Source organism: Corylus avellana, chromosome ca3 (genome assembly GCF_901000735.1).
Source record: "Corylus avellana chromosome ca3, CavTom2PMs-1.0".
NCBI lineage: Eukaryota > Viridiplantae > Streptophyta > Magnoliopsida > Fagales > Betulaceae > Corylus > Corylus avellana.
Window position 1 is genome coordinate 13,604,842 of NC_081543.1, and position 9,329 is coordinate 13,614,170.

Genomic DNA, 9,329 nt, shown 5'->3' on the forward strand with positions numbered 1-9,329 from the left:
TCGTTCATTACCAGAAATCTTTCCTATAAATTTCCACCTCTTTCTCCATTGCAACACATGCCTTCTGATCATACCCCTTCGCCTGAAATCTTCTGTTAATAGCCTTCCATACAATGAAAGCTCGACTTTTCTCCCAGTTGAGCATATCCTCAAGAGAGAGAAAAATGCAGCCTCACGATTTGATTCACAAACCCAACACCTTATACTCTCAGTAGTAAACCATTGAAGCAAGATTATCGTTGATCATGTCCTGCGGAAGCAAGATTATCCTTGATCATGCTTCTCAGGCTAAATATCTCTCTTTTCTTCTCAATCTTCGTAAATGACAGAAGAGAGAGAGCATCCGATGTGGGTATATTGAAAGTCTCACATACATGCCATGTCCTGAAATACTTTTCAAATCTTCATTTCTAGAAAGCAACAGGACTATCTTTCTCTCTTTCTCTTCTTGACCTTGCAAGACCCAAGGGAGAGAAATTATAGCATGTGTACTTTGGAACTTCAAGCCTGGAAACTTACCCATATCCTACTTTGCTTGCTTATCAATTTCATCTCTAGAACGCAGCAAGCACAATATGTATTAGTCAAGAATGGATGAGAATCTTACATTTGATGTAATCGTTTATTTCGTTTGAGTTGAAATCATAATTACGAGTTTCTATTGTTGAGTTATGATTTATCAAGTAAAGATGTAGTACTGAAAGATTTTCGCTGATATTGTAGCATCAACACAAAAGTTGGGATGAGAAAATAGAAACGGTTGTGTATTTAGAATGAATCGAATTATGATGTCACTTCTGAGGTATATTCATGTAATGATGTTTGAATATTGGTGCTATTTACTTTTACAGGTTTATGATGGTGAGAAGTTAATAATTATTAGAGCATCATATTAAAATTTCGTATGCATGATTTGGAATACTGAGATAATAAAGAGAATATAGGCGGGGATGATTTTTACACCTTTTTGATAAGATTGATTAAATTAGATCGAGAGAATTATTGCAGGCTTGAAATGAGGACTATGATGATTGGAGGTATGAACTATTGATCACATGATTTATTAATTTGATGTTTAAACCTTGATTGTAGACTGTTAATGAATAATTCGATTGTTGTTATTGAGGTTGGAAAGAAACAATGGAAAAGATTTTGAGGTAAGATTTTAGTGTGAATTGATGAATGATTGCAGAAATTGAGACTTTAGACTGTGAATAAGATTTACTCATAGAAGAAGGAGATGGAATTTCAATATGATAAAAGAGAGTAAGCTTTGATGAAAGATTGAAAGGAATATTATCTGAATCCCTCAACTTGAAGATTGGACGATAATATTTATGGGCTTTAATTTCGAGGACGAAATTCTAATAAGGAGGGAAGATTGTAGTGTCCCAGAATTTTCAAAGCTATTTAAATAGATTATTTTGATAATGATGTTATTTTAATATCCATTGTAGCTAAGGATTTTAATTCTTGGGAAATTTATGAGAGTGGTAATTAGATAATGGTAATTGGTGAAATAGTAAAATGAGGGTATAATTGTAAATTGAAGGTAGAATAGTATAGGGTTGGTAGAATAGTATAGGGTTGATGAAATAGTATAGGGTTGGTGAAATAGTAAAATGAGGGTATAATTGTAAATTGAAGATAGAATGAGGGTATAATTGTAAATTGAAGGTAGAATAGTATAGGGTTGGTGAAATAGTATAGGGTTGGTGAAATAGGAAAATGAGGGTATAATTGCAAATTGAAGATAGAATGAGGGTATAATTGTAAATTGAAGGTAGAATAGTATAGGGTTGGTGAAATAGTATAGGGTTGGTGAAATAGTAAAATGAGGGTATAATTGTAAATTGACGGTAGAATAGTGTTTGATTTTCTCCTATAAATAGAGCTCTTCTCATTCAGAATTTTCACCACTCATCTCCTCTCCCATCTCTTGCATATATTCTTCCTTCTTCCGCTTTTTACTCGGTCTTTCTTCTTTCTAAGAGTGTTTACTCAGAACAGAGAGAGAAAGGGCGAGACCAAGCGCTACAAGAAAGAAAGAACACAAGAGATAGCGGACTTTAGAAAGTAGTTTCAAAAGATATACTAGTGGTGTTAGTCATATTGGAGCAACTGGATTCCTTCATACCACTTTTAGCTTCAGTCTAGAGGTAAGTAAATTCACTACCCCTTCTAAAATTACTTCATGTCATGCTATTTATATATTCTTGTCATGCTATTTATATATTCTTGTATCAAACTGTAAATGATTATTTTATTTACCTGTTATGGAGATATGTTGCATGCATGAAGGATTTCTAAAAGAATTATTTAGAAAGTTTATATTTCTTTAAATGCTTTTTAAGCACAACAAGTTTATATTTGGAAAAGTTTCTATTTTAAGAAAAGAAAGTTGAGAAATGATGATGATTATAAGAAAGAAAAATGATGATAAACCCTCCTACATGTTGCCCTAAGATGTATTAAAAGAAGTACAAAGAAAAGTACAAGAGATGAGATAAATGTTTATGAAATGAGGGCACATGTATGGAGGAGAGTATTTTTGGCCCCAAGATAAGATAAGATGAGAGTTCGGTACCGATACTCGGATGGAGGCGAAACCACTGAAGGAGGCTATGCCAGAAGGTGGTATTCCATCAACTAGACAGTTGAGTGCACCAAGAAAGAGTTAATTGACGGTCGGGCATGGCTGTGGCCACAGTTCAGTGCCATGGTCACAAGGACCCGCAACCCTCGTGCACAGGGGTAATAGTGTACATGGGCCCTATTATGAGAAAATGATACTATATTTTCAACGATGATATGCTATGATGATTTACAAAGATTATTTATAATGATGCATTATGATGATGATTTATAAAGATGCATTATGATGATGATTTATAAAGATGATTTACAACGATGATCTATTACTAGATGTAATAGTATGTATATGTTACGGGAGATGCAACGGTACATACAGATATTATTATGGCTAGAATTATATTTATTTGCGAAAATGATTTTCAAAACTGAGAACAAGGAGTAAAACTATTTATGGTTGTGGATTTTACTTGCTGGGCCCCCTTTGGGCTCATTCAGGTTTATTTCTTGTTTTCAGGTAGAAAGGATGCTGGAATAGGAGGCCGGAATGGGGTGGGAATAATTATTAATTTTCAAAGTCTTTTCATATAAGTTATTGTAATGATATGATATTCCGCAACTAAAGTTTAATGTTTTCTAATTCCGCTTGTAATAAAATCTCTTGAAAAAAATGTTTTACGCGTTTATTGTATCTTTTAAAATCAAGTACTCTGATAGACCTTATAGATCTTTGCAAGAATTTTTGTTGAAAAAGAAGAAAAGTGGCAAACTCAGTCTTAACGGACTGGGGATGTTACAATAGGGGTCCCAAGTTTATGTGGAGCAATTGTCGGGAGAGCCACGCTTTTATAAAGGAGAGGATTGATAGGGGTGTCACGAATTTGGGGTGGCGTGATATTTTCCCGGAAGCAGAACTGGCTGTGGAAGCCTCAACTGTATCTGATCATGCGGTTTTAGAGGTGTTTTTGAGGGGCACTAAGCAGTTCCACAGAAAGGAATTTCAGTTTCGGTATGAAACAAGTTGGAGTGCTGAACAACAATATCAAGACATTTTTCTAAATGCATGGAATCAGACAAATATAAGTGCTAACAAATGGGCCCATTTGAACCATAAATTGTCTTGTTGCCGCATGGGATTTATGGAATGGAGGAAAGGTGAGCACGGGTCTCCAGAAAAAACCATCCACCATTTGAAGCAAAAATTAAATTCTGTCCAGGGAAGTTGTGATGTGCGGGCGGGAGAGGAAGCAGCCTTTTTGTAGAAAAAGATAAATTCTTTGCTGGATCAAGAAGATATGAAATGGAAACAGAGAGCAAAGGCGGATTGGTTGAGGATGGGGGACCGAAATACAAAATTTTTTCATGCTTGTGCCAATCAGAGGAAAAAGAAAAACCAGATTTTTAAGATTCAAGATGCGCAGGGAGCAACCTGGGAGTCTCCAGAAGAAATAAAGGTAGCTTTTGTTGACTATTTTGCTAATTTATTTACTGCTGGGGGTGGTAGTAATATGGACCAGGTTTTGCAAAATATTAATACAAAAGTAACGGAGGAAATGAATAATGAATTGTTGAAAGATTTTTCCTGTGAAAAAGTTACTTTTGCTCTCAAACAAATGGGTCCCTTTAAAGCCCCGGGGCCGGATGGATTTCCTACGGGATTTTTCCAGAACCATTGGGAGACTACTGGGGGAGAGATTGGCATGTTTGTTGTTGATGTTTTAAATTCTAGAAGGATGCCGGAGAACTTAAATCTTACGCATATAGCCTTGATACCCAAAGTAAAGAGCCCGAAGTGCGTAACAGAATTTAGACCCATTAGTCTGTGTAACGTGTTATACAAACTAATCTCCAAGGTCCTTGCAAATCGGTTGAAGAAAGTGTTACCTCATATTATAGCCCGTACTTAAAGTGCTTTTGTCCCTGGTAGACTCATTTCTGACAATATATTGGCAGCTTATGAAACTTTGCATACCATGCATACTCGTATGAAGGGTAAGAAGGGTTTTATGGCCATAAAACTGGACATGAGTAAAGCGTATGATAGGGTGGAGTGGGGCTTTCTGGAGGAAACAATGAGGCGGATGGGATTTGCCCCTAGGTGGAGACAATTGATGATGATGTGTGTAACTACGGTAAATTATTCCATTTTGGTGAATGGGGAACCATGTGGGCATATCCAACCCTCAAGAGGTCTCAGACAAGGGGATCCGATTTCGCCATATTTATTCCTCCTATGTGCAGAAGTCCTTTAGTTCCATGGTGATACAGGCAAACATGGATGGATTACTGGCAGGGGTTCTTACATCCAAATATGGACCCCGGGTAAGCCATCTATTTTTTGCTGACGATAGTTTGCTATTTTGCAGGTCGAGTATTGCACAATGGAACCAATTGTCAAACATTCTAAAATTATATGAGGAAGCTTCGAGCCAAAGATTAAATAATGCAAAAATTGCCATCTTTTTTAGTCATAACACGACTCAATCGATCAAGGAGGAAATTGTGAAGGAGGCAGGAATACCGGTTACACAACGTTACGATACCTATTTGGGGTTGCCGGTGTTGGTGGGCAAGTCGAGAATTGTGGCTTTTCGGAGTATAAAAGATCGGGTATGGAAACGTTTACAAGATTGGAAGATTCATTTTCTTTCACAAGCCGGTAAGGAAATTCTACTTAAAACGGTGATTCAAGCAATCCCTACGTATAGTATGAGTGTGTTTCTTTTCCCAAAAGCCCTATATGTGGAACTAAATTCTTTAATGCAACAATTTTGGTCGGGTCACCAAAATAAATCCAAGGTGCATTGGATGAGTTGGAGTCGTATGGGCTTAGCCAAAGCTGATGGAGGCTTGGGTTATAGAGATTTTGGGAGCTTTAATAAGGCTTTGTTGGCAAAACAGGGATGGAGACTTTTGCAAAAACCCGATAGTTTTCTCTCAAAAATTATGGAAGCAAAGTACTATCGAGGTGGTAATTTTCTAGATTCCGATCTAGGGGATAGACCGTCCTTTGCTTGGCGTAGTATCCATAGTTCTTGTGAGTTGCTAAAGGAAGGATTAATATGGAGAATTGGGAATGGTCAGCATGTACGAATTTGGAAGGATAAATGGCTTCCTCAGCCGACTACTTACATGGTACAATCTCCGCCCGTTTTATTGGACCCGAATGCTTCGGTTAGTGAGCTAATTGATCAAGATACGAAGTTGTGGAATATCAATATTTTGGAGAACCTGTTTCTCAAGGAGGAGATCCAACTAATTTTGTCTTTACCAATAACTACAGCTAACCAGGGGGATAAGCAAATTTGGAGGGGAACAAAAAATGGGCTTTTTTCTGTTAAAAGTGCCTTTTTCCTACAGAGAGAGATGGAACAACGAGGAGTGGCTGAGACTTCTTTTAGGAGAGGAGTTAGCAAAGTATGGCAGGAAATCTGGAAACTTCGCCTCCCAAATGTGGAAAAAAATTTCTTATGGCGTGCTTGTCATGAAATTTTGCCAACTCGAGTCAATTTACACCGAAGAAAGATTGAAGAAGATGCTTTGTGCCCACAGTGCGGAAGTGAAGCAGAATTAGTGATCCATGCCCTTTGGCAGTGCCCGACAGTAGTGGATGTGTGGAGTGTGGGGGGTAAAAAATTGCAGAAGTGGTCATTTGAAGGAAGCGACTTCTTACAGTTAGCTGAAAAGGTGTTTTCCAGGTGTGATTTAGAGGAAACCCAACTGTTTGTGGGAATTGCAAGACGCATTTGGCTTAGAAGAAACGACATTGTTTTGGTAAGCCGTTTCAACACCCTACTTCTTTGGTTAATGGAGTGAAAGACTATGTGGCAGAATTTATGAAGGTGACTGAACGAAGGAGTAAGGAAAGCCCACCTACTGCTGTGTTGAGGAATATGAAATGGAAAGCACCGGCACACGGATGGCTGAAGGCAAATTGGGATGCATCCAATGGCAAGACCAAAGGTTGGATGGGATTTGGTGTGGTGGTGAGGGACGAAAAAGGAGCAGTCATAGCAGCTCAATGCAAATCAGTCGTGGGAGCTCTTGATCCTACGGTAGCGGAGGCTCGTGCAGCTTTGATGGCGATCCAAATGTGTGGCGAATGTGGGTTTACGAATGTTCAGTTTGAAGGGGATGCTCAGATTGTAGTAAATGCAGTGAATGGATAGAACGTGGAATGGAGCAGAGTTGGCTTGCTGGTGGATGATCTTCACTGTAAGACACAAGCTCTTCAGTGTTGGAGAATGTCTTTTGTCAGTAGGGAAGGAAATAACGCAGCACACCTTTTATCAAAATTTGCAACTAGCAACTTTGTGGACAAACTGTGGCTTCTTGAGCCACCCGAATGTATTTTGGACGTTATTAAGATGGAGCAAACTGCTCTATCGTGTTGAGAGTTAATGAGAATGCCATGATTTTTGAGTCAAAAAAAAAAAAAAAAATCTTGCCCATTGTCACATAAAATAAATGCTGAAGTTAATGAAATATGAAACTTTAATGCCTCAATGAACTAGAAAGAGAAAATAAATTTTCAATAACTTTAGCATTTATTTTGTGTGACACTTGGCACGTTGTGGATTGTTAGATGTAAAGCATGTCTAGGATTTAATAATAAGAGAATCTCAAATTTTGAAGAAATTTGAAATGATTATGACCTTTAATTCAGTATCGTTATTTAAGGAAAGTAACAAACAAATTAAGGGAAATGCATTTTAGTCGTTGTGGTTTGGAGATGTGACAAATAGCTTCATGATATTTAAAAGTGACAAAACACTGCTGGAGGTAAGCCAAAAAAAAAAAAAGCAAAAACAAAACAAAGAGGATACTATCATTACAAAATTTGACAGAACAACGTTTTTTATGGAATTGATGAGAATTTTGAATTTTTAGCCTAATTTTTAAAGTTTTGTGCTTTTTGAGGTTTGTTTTGTTGGGGGAAAAATAAAAGGAAATGGAAGGGAATAAGGGAAAGAAAATATTTATCTTTTTGGTTAATAGGTTTGATCAGAAATTGAAAATTTTAAGCCATTTGGGTTCAAGGGTTTGTGTTTTGGTAAGGTTCTTTGTTTTGACTACATTAAAGATCATCTCATATCCAACGATAGTTTTAAAAATCAGGTATGAGTATGAAAAAATAATATAAAAAAGTGAGGGTAAGTGTAGCATTATTCCAGTATTTTAATGAAGTACTAGTCTTAAGTGGTGGGTCCCATGTTGAATGCACCAATTTTCTTCCCTATGTGGCTTTTCTTCTTAATTTCGTCCTCTAGCCACGTATTAAGAGTCAAACCTCAAATTTGTGGGCCCACTAATCTTTCATTTATCCCTATGTCTTTTGATGTTTACAATTTTATCCTTTCTTACAAAAAAAGACAATTACTTGATATCTTTTTAAGTTCAAGATTAATAATTAAATATTATTCCACAATTAAATATAAAATGTAAGAATTATAATAAAATAAAGTATGATATCAATTATTTTAACACAGAAAATAGGCAATTTTAAACTATTATCAATCATAAGCATGTTCTGTTGAAGTTTGGTGTTGTTTAACATTATCCGATTTAATATGTATTTCCATCAAGATCCAAGGAGAGAAGTTGAGACCCCCGAGTCTCCATGTTTTAGGTAAAAAAAAAACTAGTCTTCAGTACAAAATGCCTTCCAAATGCACCGTTAATTATTTCCTTTTATTGGGTTTGTCAGGAACATATTTCTTAATGTTAGTACGTTAAAGTTTGTATTCGTGTGACTCTCACTTTTGTTGTATTTTGTTCTTTAAATATCACATTACCGTGGAACAAAAGAATTAAAATCGGTCAAGGAATTTTTCAAACTGTATTTATAACAGTTGTGAGCACCTTTAATTACTCATAAATTCTTTAAAAAATCTATTGAAATTATCGTTTTTTTTTTTTTTGTGACATGAATTATCGTTCTTATTAGTTTCTCATACCACTTTAGCTAGGTCCGTTCATAACACAATAATCACATAAAATTTGTGAAACACCAAGCTGTTTAAAATAGAAAATTCAATGTATAGTAGTAACATACGAGCCTCTAGTGTCTCTCTGAGGTCTATCAAACCCTAGAGGAGAAGGTATCTATTTCCAAGTCCAGGCGGCTGTGGAAGGTGGTGGTTTCAGTCTAAGTTTATGTCGGCTTACGATTCGATGGCAGAAGATCTCTCTCACTTGTGGGGAAATCTTTCATTGACGGAAGAAGAGGAAGTGGAGGTGGAAATTAAAAGTGAAGCTTTGGCTAGGATTGTATCCAGAGGGCAATCTTGTTTGGTAGGGAAGCTGCTCACTGAGAGGTTTATTGGCAAGGACATTATCAGATCACAATTGATCCGATGGTGGAAGCCAACGGGAAGGCTAACCCTCAAAGTTGTGGGGGAGAATTTGTTCTTAATAGATTTTGAACACTTCTAGGACAAAACAAGGATACTAGAGGGAAGCCCTTGGGTGATTGAGGGGAATGTCTTTTCGGTGGCAGATTTTGATGGGGTCACTCCAGTGGAAACAATTGATTTCGAAAAAGTGGCGTTTTGGGTGTGAATGCACAAACTTCCTCTTGCATGTATGGGGACTGAAGTTGGGAGACAGATTGGGTCTACTGTGGGATTTGTTGAGGATGTAGACACTGATGAGAATGGCATTGGATGGGGAAAATTCTTACGGGTAAAAATAAGGATTGATCTTACTAAACTGTTGGCGCGGGGTCGGAGGCTCAA